Below are 13,781 nucleotides of genomic sequence, written 5' to 3'. Positions count from 1 at the left end.
GAGGGGAAAGGGTTAGTCACTCTCTCCATGCAAATATCTAACAGGAAAGAGTTACATCTAATTACTGAGCAAAGGAGAAAGGGAAAAAAAAAAAAAACGGGGACAGAAATCCATTTGGACTGCTGCTGCTCTGGGGTGGATGAGACTGGCCACTGTGCGGTCCCCCTTCCATCCCACCCCTGGGTGGGGGGGCCTGCTGTGGCCGCAGCTGGGCTGCCAACACAGATGGCTGGAGGGACCCGGCTCTGAGCATTTCTATTTCAAACATCGCTTGCCAAAACGGTATAGCAGGCTGTGGTGGCAGCCTAGGCGATAAAAATGTGCTCCCGATTTAATTTATTTAGGGGAAGAATATGAAACGCTGAACAGCTCAGCCAGGTTCTGTGCGTCCTCCGGGATTCCATAGAGGAGAAAACTTCCTTTAGTAATTCTGGATCCCACGCGCGGGGTCTTGTTGGCCGTGATCTCCTTCAGTGCAAGACACCAGGGAATAAAAGTGAAATCAGCAAGAAAAGCTTGCATCTTTTTTAGTTCATTCCTGGTACATCCATTACCTAATATTTTATTTAAAAGCTCAGACTCGCCCTAATTCAAAATGCTAAGTTCAATTCGAGAAACATTCTGACCTGAACTGAAATGAGGTCCACTTATTTTTTTGTTAATGTTCAAAAAAATAGGAAGAAAAAAAGAGAAGAAGGTAGTAGACCTGAACTGAAATGAGGTCCACTTATTTTTTTGTTAATGTTCAAAAAAATAGGAAGAAAAAAAGAGAAGAAGGTAGTAGAGGTAAATAAAATGACTTGAGGGGGTGAATGTGTGTAACCAGTTTGTGTAAGAAATTATGTGTTTCAAAAAATAGTCTTCAGGTAACACCACTCATATGCTGGTCTTTGGTGGCCACCAGATCGTTCCTGTTGCCCTGTGCTATACAAACACAACACACTCCAGATGGAACCCTTCACCCTTCCCTGAAACCCTGCTCTTTTCTGATGTTCCCATGTCTGTTTATTGGATGCCCATGTGCCTGATCGGTAGGTTTAAAACCTGGATATCACTGTGAATTCAATTGTCCCTTGAGCCCCATATCTAATAGGTTGCCTTGTTTTATAAAGCAGGTGTCTGGTTCAACTAGTAAATTTATTATCATTCCTCATTCAGGTCATGGTAATGATTTCCTAACAATTGTAGTGAAATCATTAGTAATGGTCTCATTATTTCCCCAAAGTATCTTGTATTCTGACACTCTATCCTCAGATTTCCTGCAGCTTCCTCCTGAATCTACTGAAGTATAAATTCATGAATTAACAGGCCTTTAGTTACTAATATGACACTGAAAGTGCAGGGATTTGTACGGGAAGTTGACGCCTTCCCCACCAGTAATAAAGATGCTTTGCTGTCCAAACTTTAATTTTTTTCCTAAGCCTTCTCCTAGGCCTATCTATGCATTTCCTTGTAAATCCAGTTTTAACACGAACCCTCTTGAATGAATTCAACAAGAACCCTAAGATCAATCACTTTTATTAGCCAACCAGCTTCAGTGTTTCATCATTTCTCTTCCATCATTGTCCATGTGTTGTCTGATCACTTTGGCCTCTTTAGTAAGAGTTATTTTTAGGTAGGTTTAGCCAGAATCCTTTTCCCCCTGGTAATGTTTTATTAATTTACCATCCTGCTCTTTGACTATAAATTCTCAGGTGCCCATCCGGCCTTTGGAGTTGAGCCCAGTGCTAACCTTTGCCCCAACCCCTACCATCACACATATGCAGATTACAAATCTCATGGTCATTGACCCTATACCTATTGCAACGGTACTGACTAGTATTCCTTTCCATGATTTAATAAGTATCATTGAGTAATTTTGTCTGTATAGAGGCATTTGAAAGCTGTGTCAGATTTGTTTCATATGGCGTAGGGACTAGAAATCATAAGATCCTAAGAGTAAGACATTCACAGATGCAGTACCCTACTGAGGAACACTACTTCAAGTCTGGCAAAATGTAACTTCCTCTTCCTCCAAATGAGCCTCACCTTGGTTATGACTCTCTCCACCTCCATCCATAAGGCAGCTCTTTCAAGCACATGGTCCTGATCATCACTGAGTTGTGCACACACACATGCCATATGCATTGGACTTTTCTCATTGTGAATTTCAGTTAGGACCTTAACATGGTAGGTCTTATACTAATAAATTAGGGACTTTTACAATCCCTTCCCTTAAACTGTAAGCTCTTCAAAAGGAAGTGCTTGTAATATGCATTTGTATATAAGTGACACAAGTTAAACAATGCTTAATGTACAGTAAGTATTCAATTCAATATGCAGTCATTAAGTTGATCTGGGTTAAGCTTCTGTGCTGGCAATGAAATCCAGAGGCTCAGGGAATCAGTAAGTAGAAAAGGCAAGAACAAACCATATTCTCAGAAAGCAGGAGTCACAGCATGCAGAGAGAAGCTGTAGCTCAGCTATCTGAGAAAGCAAGCACAGCATTCCCGATGAAAGGTCAGGCAAGAAGAGCTCAGAGCCTCTGTGAGCCAGCAAAAAAGGGCAAAGCAGACACAAAGAGCAGCTCAAAGAAGCCTAACAAACAAAAAGACAATTCAGAATCAAAAATGATTTCATCACTGAGAACCTGAGTGGTCAGAGGCTTTGACAGGAAGAGTCAAGCTGCTGAAGGGAGCAACTGCATGGCTGTGGGGCTGGGACACAGCTGAGCCAGCTCGTGTTCTGCCCCAGGCTCTGTGCTCTTAGCAGTTCCTCTGAGGCTGAGCATTCATCTTGGCTATATTAGCATGAGCTCTGCAGGAGGGGACAGACCCCTGGGAGCACTTGGCCTGTGCATTTGCAAAAGTCAACAGTAGCTTTTCAGAGAAAAAGCTAGAGAAGGCCATTAGCTTCCCAGCTGCTTGGCAGGAATGGCTGCAGGTTGAGAAGGGGAGAGACGGCGTTTCCATGTACTCTCAGCTACATGAGTCAGACTCGTGATAGACTGCTAAGAAGCAAGTGACTTGAGGAATAAAAACCACACCTGAAAGTAATTTCTGCAGAAAGAATGGAAGGAGGAAATGTTAGAAATGAAGAGAACTCCAAAATGAAAACAACTGTGCAACACAGTAGGACTGAAGCCAAGGAAATAGAGTAAAAGAAAATGAGAAAATGTGCTACAAAGAAAATTGCAAAGGAAAAGATATTTTAAAAGCACAGATGATTCTTGTTTGTGTGTTTGTTTTGGTACCAGAGATCGAACTCACAACCTCACACTTATCACGCAAGTGCTTGAGCCACTGAGCTAAATCCCTGCACCCAGAAAAAGGTATTATGATCTCAAAACATAGACTGTGTCTAGAATAGAGAGAACAGAGGCAAATGGCCATAGTGTAAAATTATGGAAAATAACTGTCTCCCCACTAGGCAGGTCACACTTAGGTGGTAGTACCCACAAACTGGTAGAAAGAGAATGATTTGGGAGAAACTGAAACTTAATTGAAATTGTATTTTGAAAAAGGAATAACCATTGATGGTGACAAGAATAATAAGAAAATTCATCACTGAGGACATATGTATTGGAGGACTATTTTTTGTGAAGTACTTTTTTAAAGCAAAAGATATTTGAATTGTTCCTCAAAAGTCAGAATTCATAAAGAGAATAGAGCATTCCTGGGGAATGCAGACACCATGAACAATATCAGCAACATATGTAGATACAGATTAGTCAAGTGTGCTATGGTTTAGATCTAAACCAGTTCTCTAACTCTTACTTTGAGGGGTGGAGCCTGGTTAGAAGAGGCGGTGACTGGGGGTGTGGGATCTGAAAGGAATCACTCCTGCCCTCAACTCTTGCCGTAACTCCTCTCTGCTTCCTGGATGCCAGATGAGAGCAGCTTTCTTCTGCCCTCCTGCCACTTCTTCTACCTTGCATTAGAGCCAGCCAAGCATGGACTGAAATTGTGATCCAAATTTAACTTCTTGTCTTTTCAGTTGGAAATGCTGGGTATTTTGTCACAGTGGGACAATGGCTAATCCAGAAAACTGACACTGAGAATAAGGGGTCACTGTTAAAATCACACCTGCCCATGTGGTTCGGGGGCATTTGGAGCTAGTTTACTGGAGAAGTTTGATAAGATGCTGGAGATGTCCTAGGCTATTGTGAGCAGTGCTTGATATGCAATATTGACAAAGCTTGAAAGGCTGGAATGCTGTTAGGAATGTCTATAATAAAGATCAAATTCATGAGGTTTTTGTTGGGAATAAGGACTCCACTGGGAATTGGTCAAGAAGATATATATGTTATAATCTTTCAGAAAATTTGTCTACTTTTTACCAACATCCTGACACTTTGTGTGAGATTGAGATTAAGCATAGTACTCTAATGAACCTAGTGGAAAAAATTTCAAGGGATCCTAATGTTCAGACTGCAGCATGGGTACTCATGGCTGCTATTAGCTATATCTAAAGCTATATCTAAAGGGAAAATTTCAGAGCTAAACATTTTGCAAAATTTTCACTTTTTCCAGAAAGCAAAAGCATGCAAAGTTCATGTAAGGAAAGAATAGCCTTAAAACTAAGCTAAGTACTTTCTACAGAGACAAGAAGAAAAATTTCTTGAAGACAGAAATTAGTAAGACCCCAGTGATCACAGTTTCAAGGGTGAAAAATTATCAATCTTTTATTTGAGAAGAGAGATCCACGGATGCCTATCTCTTCAAGATACCTAAAGAAGTATATATCTGAGTTCAGCCACCCAGACTCTCAAAAGCCACTCCAGCCATGGTCCGAGAGGGCCCAGTCACTGCTCAAGCTGGCAGCTGACCTTGACATCAGCAACATGGTTCTTGTTTTTCAAGAACTCAGAATGTAAGTGTTCTGGGGTCACAGAGACTTCTATCTAGATTTCAGAGGAATATCTAGAAGTCCAAGCAGTCCCTTCCAGGAGCTCCATAAAACAACAGTGTGTGAAGATGTTGAGTGAAGCCAAAAGTGCAGTTAGAGATGTCTAGAGTATAGAACATCGAGGGAAAGGCAAAGAGGGCTGCAAGAAGTAAGACTTTAGGGGCAGGACCAGCTAAGCTCTTTGTGCTCACACCTCAGTAGAATCTGTCTCAGGTGTTGGACATAGAGTTGCAGGATTTAATACTTGCCACATGGAGTTTTGGGCTTGCTTTCATGCAGTTTGTATTTATTCCTCTATTTCTGTTTTTTGGAATAGGAATATTTACTACGTCACTATATGTTGGAAGACTTTAACTTTCTTTTTCATTTTCACAAGAGCTCACAGTGAAGAGCTAGCCTTGAATTACAAAAGGAGGCTTTAGCTTTTAATTTTTTAGTAGTGCTGGAACCATTATGATCTTGGTGATTCCTAAAAATGGACTCAATATATTTTGCATAACGAGATGGGTATACGCCTTCATGTGGTCAGGGGAGCAATATTATGGTTTAGATGTGACTTCTCCCCCAAATGTCTTACTTTCATAAAAGGAACTCTTTGAAAGAGAAAAGTCACTGGGGGCATGACCAGGAAGGGTGTGTTTTTGTCCCTAGCTTTCCAGTGCTCCACCCCAATCTCACTGCTTTCTGACCACCATGATTTCCTCTGCCATGCTGTTCTGCCACATCATTCTACCTTACAGTCAACTGTGGAATGAACCCACCAAAATGAAAGCCAGTAAACATCTTTTAACAGTGGATGTTGGATATTTTGTCCCAGCAATGGGAAAGTGACTTATACAATGTCTTGTTGGGAAATAAGTAGAATGGAGAAGAGAAAGGACATGGGAAGAGTTTATTAGTAGTGCTGAAAATTTCACCATCATTTGTCCAGTGGTGAACCATTAAATTTCATAGAAAAAAAGATACAGAAGTCATAGAGACAGTGAGAAACTGTATTCACTGATTTATAAAAATAGTTTGTTGACGTAGAGAATTATGACACTGAATTTACATGTACAGGAATCACTTTTCTCCTTTTTCACACCACTGACTATTCTGGTAATTATTTTTGCTTTATGAGTCCAGCAACAAGAAGCATTCTATGAGCTCCCTGGACTTGGGCTGCTGCCATCCTTAGCATGGTCCTTTAACTTTGAGAGTCTCAGTTGCATTCACAAAGGGATGGTGACAGAGTTAATTAGAAGAAAAGTTAATTAGAATCTAGATCTTCTAAAATTTCTTCCTACCTTCAGCAATTCCTAAAAGTGCCGCTTAGAGGAAAAACTTTGCACTGAGGCAGGACTTTGTGGCTATGAAAGTAATTCTAAAATGATTATAGAGAGATGAATATGACCTGTATATACAGGAACACTTGGCATTTCATTTACTATATCTTGTCATCTGGGGATAACAGGATTGTAGAGACAGAAGGTCCACCTGTGTCTCTCAATGAGTCACCCAGTCACTTTAGATGAGGAGAAAAGAAAATTAGATAAAATAAATAATAAAGAGGAAGAGACTTGGACAATCTATCGCTACTATTTATGGGACAGTAGAAAATTCATCTCCATGAAATTATTTTGTCACATCTGTGAATCAAAAATCTAGTCAGTTTTGATAAGTAGATAGAAAAAGAATCACTATAGCATAAGTACATATGTGGGGGAAGTTAATATGGATCTTTCATAAAAATAAAATGAAATGAAAGTAATTTCTGCAATCTTTATTCTCACAGTTAGAGACATCTCTGTTGCAGTTTTCTTGTCTCTAATATGCAAATTATAATACCTATTTGTTGGGGAAGTTGTGAGGCCAGAAAAATCATGTACTATAAACTTAGCCCATGCTGATACCCATGCCTTATGGTTTCTATGAAAAGGAGCCATATTGGCAGGAACACAGAAGGCCACAGGAATGTTCTTCCTATCGCATGGTTCCTATTTGCATGTGCACAATGGAGGGAATGGCAGTTATCACATAGGCAGACTCATCTGTTTGTCTCTCCCTCTCATGAGTTTTTGGTCTGGCACCCAACAAAATAAGTTGCTGTGGATCAAAATGAGTGCAAATCCAGCATCTATTATTGGGATCTTTCTTAATGTCTTTGACACCATTTAAAAAAAAAAAATGAACCAACCAGCCAACTGGAGACTATTCAACACTAAATAAACATTTGAAATAATGCCAGACCTTTTACAAAATTACAACCTACTCAAAATAGATGCCTCAGAAGTCAGTTTCAAATAGGCTCACTGGATGTCCATGTTTGTTTACTTCTCCTCAAAGGCAATTTCAGGGCAAGTAGCTCAGACAGCTGCTTGGGCATCCAACATTAAGTGCAGACACTGCTGTTCCTTGAACAAGACGTGCTGCACCACCATTTCTATTTTAAAAGGATTTCCCATCTTCCTTTGGCACGGCCAGGATCAAGTGTGAATGCTGCACTAAAGACATTTAGAAAGAAAAGTAGGAAATGGAGAAATGAGGAATGCAGAACTCACATTTCAGATGTGGGCACTTACTTAGTCTATAACTGCTCCTACCCCAGGTAAAAAGATTTCCTGATGTGAAACAGAACAATAAATAGACCTAACAGTTTAGTGAAAGTAAATAAGTATTTAAAAATTAGTTTTCACAAAGCATAATTTCTTGGTTACTTTTCTCTCATTGCTAAGACAAGACACCAAACATCCAAAATGAAGGAAGGAAAGGTTTATTTAGCTTACAGTTTCTGGAGATTTCAGTTCATAATTGGCTGGCTCCAAAGCAGGCTGGCATGGCACTGGGGCAACACTTCAAGGCAGCAGCCAGAGCAAAGAGGGGAGCAAGCCTCTTCTTTTCCCTTATATTGTACACAGGCCAGCTCTTCCCCATCTCCAGAGTGGGTGTAACACTCACAAAATCTCTGTGCCCTCCTCTTGCTCAGGATGAAGTTATTTACAAAGTAAGGATCCTGGTTCCCCCTGAGTTCTTTAGTTAAACTTCTAAACTTCTCAAATTGACACAATGTATCAGACATAAGAATAACTTCATAGTTAAATAATCAGTAAAACAAGGAATAATCAGCTCCTTTTAATAAATGCATGTAGCCAGATGTGGTGGAGCATACCTGTAACCCCAACATTTGGGAGGCTAAGGCAGAGGATCATTGCAAGCTCAAGGCAGCCTAAGCTGCAGAGAGAAACCCTGTCTCAAGAATACAAACATACAAACATACACATGTTGAAAAGATAAAATATATTTGTGGAAAAACTTTTGCTTCCAAAAAGCAAAACACTCAAAAATCAGTTTTGGATGTAAGATATCTTCCCATTTTTATCTTAACAAATAATAATAAACTCAGACATTCTTTTAGGGGCAAGAAAAAAAGTCAGTTAGCTTCAGAGTTTCAGAAATTGAAAAGGCTAACAAATTGACTGTTGAAATGCTTTTAGAAATCTTTAACATCAGTTGTTCTATATAAACTAGTTACCATATCTGCCCCTGGGTCACCTTAAAATAAAGCAGAAGAATGACCTACCAAGAACTACCAAGTAAAAATTTTCTTGTACATTGAGAATACTTTATTTGACCAAAGGAAAACAATAATTCTTCTGAGTAATTGTGGCTTGACAACTCAATCCTGAACAGATTTTCTCCTTTACTGAATTTTTATGTAATATATAGGTTACTCCATTCAGAAGCTAATTACACACAGCTTTTGTGTGTGTGTGTGTGTGTGTTTCTCAAATTGTCTTACATGAGTTTATTACTCCAACTACATGGAAAGCTTTTTTCCACTCTGAGTGGCTGCACTAAACGTTGTAAACTTTTTGATAGTGGTCACGTATTATATTTATTCTGTTCCTTTGGGGCATTTGTTTGGTGCTGGGCACATCAAAGACTTTCAGTAAATATCTGCTGAAGGAAAAAAGTTTCAATTACCACAGTGTAAAGAGAAGTGTCGTTAATATAAGGTGTTACTTCAATTAGAATTATAATCAACATGCAGGTATATTAGAATCACCTGGATGCATATTAGATTCACCTGAGGGAGCTTTAAAACCATTTCTATGCCCTATGTTAGATGTTGATATTAAAATGAAGGAAATACAGTAATCTCATTACCACCAAGGAGCTTACAAATCTAGAGTTGAAGACAGATATTGCAGATTATAGTAAATAAATATAATTCATAACTGCTTCAGAGAGACACATTACACATCAGCAGATAACACTGTAGTTTCCATAACTGCCATTAATTTCTGAGTAATCATTTTCATGGTAACCATGACTGAACTCCGGTGTTCCCCAAGACTTCTCCAATAATTCATTTACCAAACATCCTCTAAAATAGGTTGTTTTCACAGATGTTTAAATTCAACAGTTGTGCATTGATGATGATTAATTTTTCTGATAGAAGAAAATTCTATTTCTGGATCACAGGAAAAAATAGTATAAGATGTAGCTTCATATTTATGGATATATTTTATATTAATTTGGTACAATTTTATGTTAGTATTACATATTCCAACAAATATAAAATAACAGGGACCAGATTCATCTCTTAGAGCTGGGGATTTAGCTCAGTGGCATAAGTGCCTGCCTGGCAAACATGAGGTTGTGAGTTGGATTCCCAGTAAAAAAAAAAAAAAGCAAAACAGATTTATCTTCCTGCCTAAAACAACTAAAGAGTTGTATAATTCAAACTCTCAAGATATTGAACACTGACTAGGAAAAAAATAGTGATCCCTAAGACATGGGAAACAGAGGAAGTGAGTCCTGTGGATGCTCCCAATTGTACCCCGGAGAATGATTCCAGGCTGTGGAGCAGAGATAGAGAACACAGGCAGAGCAGACAGACTAGGTCGAGGAAGGAAACTTGAGAGACAAAAACTTCCAGGATTTGCAGATCTCTCTGAAGTATTCTGATTGATATCATCTCACAGCCAGGGTAGAGAATCTCGCAAACCTTGAGTTATGGATTAGAGTGGAGTGGGCAAACCATGGTCCGCAGGCCAAACCCAGTCGGCCACCTTTTTCATAAGTTCAGTTTTGTTGGCACACAGTCACACCCATTTTTTAATGTACTTACTATGTTTGCTCTACAGTGATAGAGTTGGGTAGCTGGAACTGACACCGGATGACTCAGGTGACCTAAAATATTTACTATTTAGAACCTCAGAGGAAAAAAAAAAAATTGCAGACCCCAAGGCAAAGTATTAAGAAGTGCTTCTCCTTCATAATGGAAAAACTGAACCCTATGCTAAATGTTTTTCTGGTCCCATCCAATAAAGCTGGCTTTTGAAGCAAGATTGCTCCCAAATAACTTATGTTCCAGAATAAGCTCAAGACTTTCCATATGAATCCAAAATACATATCCAGCAACTGCCAATGTAAAATTCACAAGATCTGGAATCCAGTCAAAAGCTACCATGCATGCACAGAAGGGAAATACAGTCCATAAGGTGGCATACTGTGGAAGGAGACTCACAATTAGTCAAAACTGAACCAGACATAACACAAATCATAAAATTAATAGACGAGGACATTAACACAACTATTATGACTATTTAATGTGTGGTTACTTGAGAAAAGATTGCACACATTAAGTGAGAGAAAGGAAAATGTCTTTTAAAACCCAAATCAAGTAGTCATTTAAAACAATATAATAGCAACGTATTTGGGGATATATCATGTTGGCCTGTAAAACATAAGAGATCTCCCAAGTATCCCATGATAACATGAACACAAAGAGTAAGAGAGATGCAAAAGACACGTATCATTATTTTCCAATATGAAATCATTCAACATTGCCATTAGTGGGGGTGCATGCCTACAATTATGGATTCTTCTGAAAATAAGCAGGAGAATCAAGAGTTTGAGGCCAGTCTGTATAACTCAATAAGACTCTCAAAATGTTTTTAAAAGATGTGAATGGGAAGGAAATGGCTCATTGGTCATGCACTTACCTCGCATGGGTGAGTTCATAGTGTCAATATCCAATACTACTAGACACACAAAAAATTAGTCTTAGTAGTAAGCAAGGTGCATGTGTGTAACTGCTGAAGCAACTATTTAAAAGCACACACACATAGTAGTATGTTGGTAAACCCATCAAATACCTATTTTGGGCCTTTCTATTTTCTTTGTATAGCTGCTATTTCTCAGCTGATACATCCTTCTCATTCATTTTTTCCTGCCTACTTTTTTAGTGATGTCTTCATATATTTACATGGTGTTGTTAAAGTAGTCTTTTTAAAAGAATTTTAACAATGAAACTTATATTGGTCTGCTTGTACTTTTTCTTTTAATTATGTTTAACATTTGCCCACTTCTGCATGCACCTTACAATTTGTTATCGAATGCTGGACACTTATGTAACAGAACAGTAGACTATAGTACATAATATTTACACCCACTAGAATTTATGCTTTGCTTCTTCTATCAGGCCAGCAGCATTCTGTGGTGGTTCATTCTAGACTTACTTGAGTTAGGTACCGCCTATGTCTATGTTGCTGTCATGCTCATTTTACCGCTGAACCGGATGGGATAGAGAGGGATATTCCTCACAGCCAGTCAATGAGGTCTAAGAACCTGGAGGATTCTGGAGATTCCAGCCTTAGCCTCTTGTTAAATTGCTTGAGACCTTGATTAGCTCTCCACTCTCACCCTCACCTCTCGGCGCCTGAGATTTTTGCCTGTATTTTCTTTACTCCCATCTGGATCAGATTCACTCCATCTCCAGCAACCCCACCTGCAATGAAGGCATCGGTGGGCCTGCTCGACTGCCCTGGAAAGAATTTACTTTTCCTGGAATTTTATTCATTCAGGTTTTTTTAAAAATCCCTCAAGTCTTTGGAGAGTTAAAAATAAATCTATGATTTTTGTAGCTATCCAATTTATTTTCATTGTTAGGATCAGAGTAATGGTCTCTTTGGATTTTCTCCTTCCCAAATGGAAGCAGATGTTCAGAGTTCATTCTTTCCAGTGAGACACATGAAATGGCCATTTGTTGCAAGAACAATAAAGGTGGTAGGAACAAAGGAATTGTATTAATTTATACTTGTATTAAATTGTATTAATTTACAATTTGAAAAACTAAATTGGTTTTTCAAAACTAGAAAATTTTCAACCACTGACTCATGAGATTTGACAGTAAACTAGTAAGTTATTTGCACCATTTGAAAAATTATAAATTATTTGCATAAGTTCAAGGTTGTATCTTCAGAGGAATTTGCCACAGACTTAACTAGAACAGGAGTTGACCTAATCCAGAGATTTAAACACAAAGTCCATAGAACTCTAGGTACCTACACAAGTCTATGTAGAGCCACCACAAGATGTGAGTCAAAATCCAGTCTATTCTGGCCCCTTCTCTAGCTAAATTCTGAATTTTCCAGGTTTTTAAATATTATTTTTAGTTAGTATTTGAAAGAGAGGTTCTGATCCTTTCAAAATTATGAAATAAACAATATTTCTCCAATTTCCTGTCCTTTTTGCCTCTCTCACACATGTGTATTGCAAAGAAATACATATACACCCATAGAATTACTGATGTTTTCTTAAGGAACAAAAGCAGTTATAGAAAGCAACTTCCTTAAGATCACACAGGTACCCAGTAACAGAAAGGATACTAAAACTCCTCCTAACCCAGTACATTTTCTTCTGAACATGTTCCTTCTCATTACGAACTAATATGACTGTCCTGGACCATTGTAAGTCCCCGCCTCACAGGTCAGTTTCCATGTGGAACCACGGATGAGTAGGCCTCGTTGGATTGATGAATGATCCTACAGCTTCAGAGGCTCTCGTGTGACATCAGTTGGACCCAGGTGAAACGGTAATCACCAGTGTATAAATGATTTGGACACTGTAATTTCCCCCTGTGATTTAGTTTGCTTTCTCCTGTTGATTTATTTAGAATGTGCTCTGCTACATGTTCCAACCTTGCTTCCCTTTGAGCACCAATAAATGTCAAACAGATTAGACAGATCCATAACTCAATGGGCACATTTCTAAAAATGGTACAAAGGTGAAAGCCTAGCAGTTTCAGATGATTGGAGTATTTACAGGATGTTAAGAAAACATCTGCTACAAAAATTCAGAGGTTCAGGAGTTGATGTAATGTTTTATTAGTGTCCTGTACCACCGCTAGTCATTGTACAGAAAATATTAAGTTATTACAGAGTGAATGACTTTTGAGCACCTATTACCTAGAATGGGCTGTACACAGACAGGCTCTCTAACAGCCACTTAGAGTGAATACATTTTGCTTTTATCAAAAGAGAAGAGAATAGTGCTCTCTTTTATAGCTTTGCTCAAAGACAAATGTGGGTTAAAAGAGGTATTTTCTCTTTTGGTAGTGACCACGTAGGTATGGGACTATAACATACTCGCTCTGGTATACAGTTACCAGGACTCACAAGCAGATAAAAGGTGGCAACAATTCATAGAACAGATCTGAGACTTTTGATTATCTACAGTGACCACTGTTCTATCACCAGTTACAGCACCAACCATAATGTTCTATCTCACTTATACCAATATCTCAGACTGCTGAGATACTGGTATAATTATTCCCATTTTACACAAAAGGAAACTGAGATCTAGAGAGTTTAACATGGTCAAATATTTTAGTAAGTGACAAGGCTAGGGCTCTAACACAATTTGATTAATTCCAAGGTTTTGTTTCTTTCTTTCAAAGGAACAAAGCCCAGGGCCTTATCCATGCTAGGCAAGTATTCTACCACTAAACTACATCCTGAATCCCACCCCTTTTTTAAAATTTTGAGAGTGTCTTGCTAAGATGCCCAGGAGAGGTTCAAACTTGTAACCTTCCTGACTCAGCCTCCAGAATAGCTGAAATTACCAGT

At 38.7% G+C, this 13,781-nt stretch overlaps 1 long non-coding RNA gene across 3 annotated transcripts in view; it reads right to left on the bottom strand.

The window, feature by feature from the left end:
* LOC106027181 (uncharacterized) overlaps positions 1 to 13,781 on the bottom strand; it is a 91,281-nt gene that overhangs the window by 21,198 nt on the left and 56,302 nt on the right. Inside the window, exon 1 of one of the 3 annotated variants that reach the window (XR_002790588.2) lies at positions 6,281 to 6,421. The exons of the other annotated variants lie outside the window; for them this stretch is intronic. This is a non-coding gene — a long non-coding RNA (uncharacterized LOC106027181). Of the gene's footprint in view, positions 1 to 6,280; positions 6,422 to 13,781 lie in introns of those variants that run through there. 3 annotated transcript variants of the gene reach the window in all.

This window comes from Cavia porcellus, unplaced genomic scaffold (assembly GCF_034190915.1).
Source record: "Cavia porcellus strain 051 isolate PalLab524CR breed Dunkin Hartley unplaced genomic scaffold, mCavPor4.1 scaffold_17, whole genome shotgun sequence".
In the NCBI taxonomy this organism is placed as follows: domain Eukaryota; kingdom Metazoa; phylum Chordata; class Mammalia; order Rodentia; family Caviidae; genus Cavia; species Cavia porcellus.
This window is presented reverse-complemented; position numbering and strand designations above follow the sequence as displayed.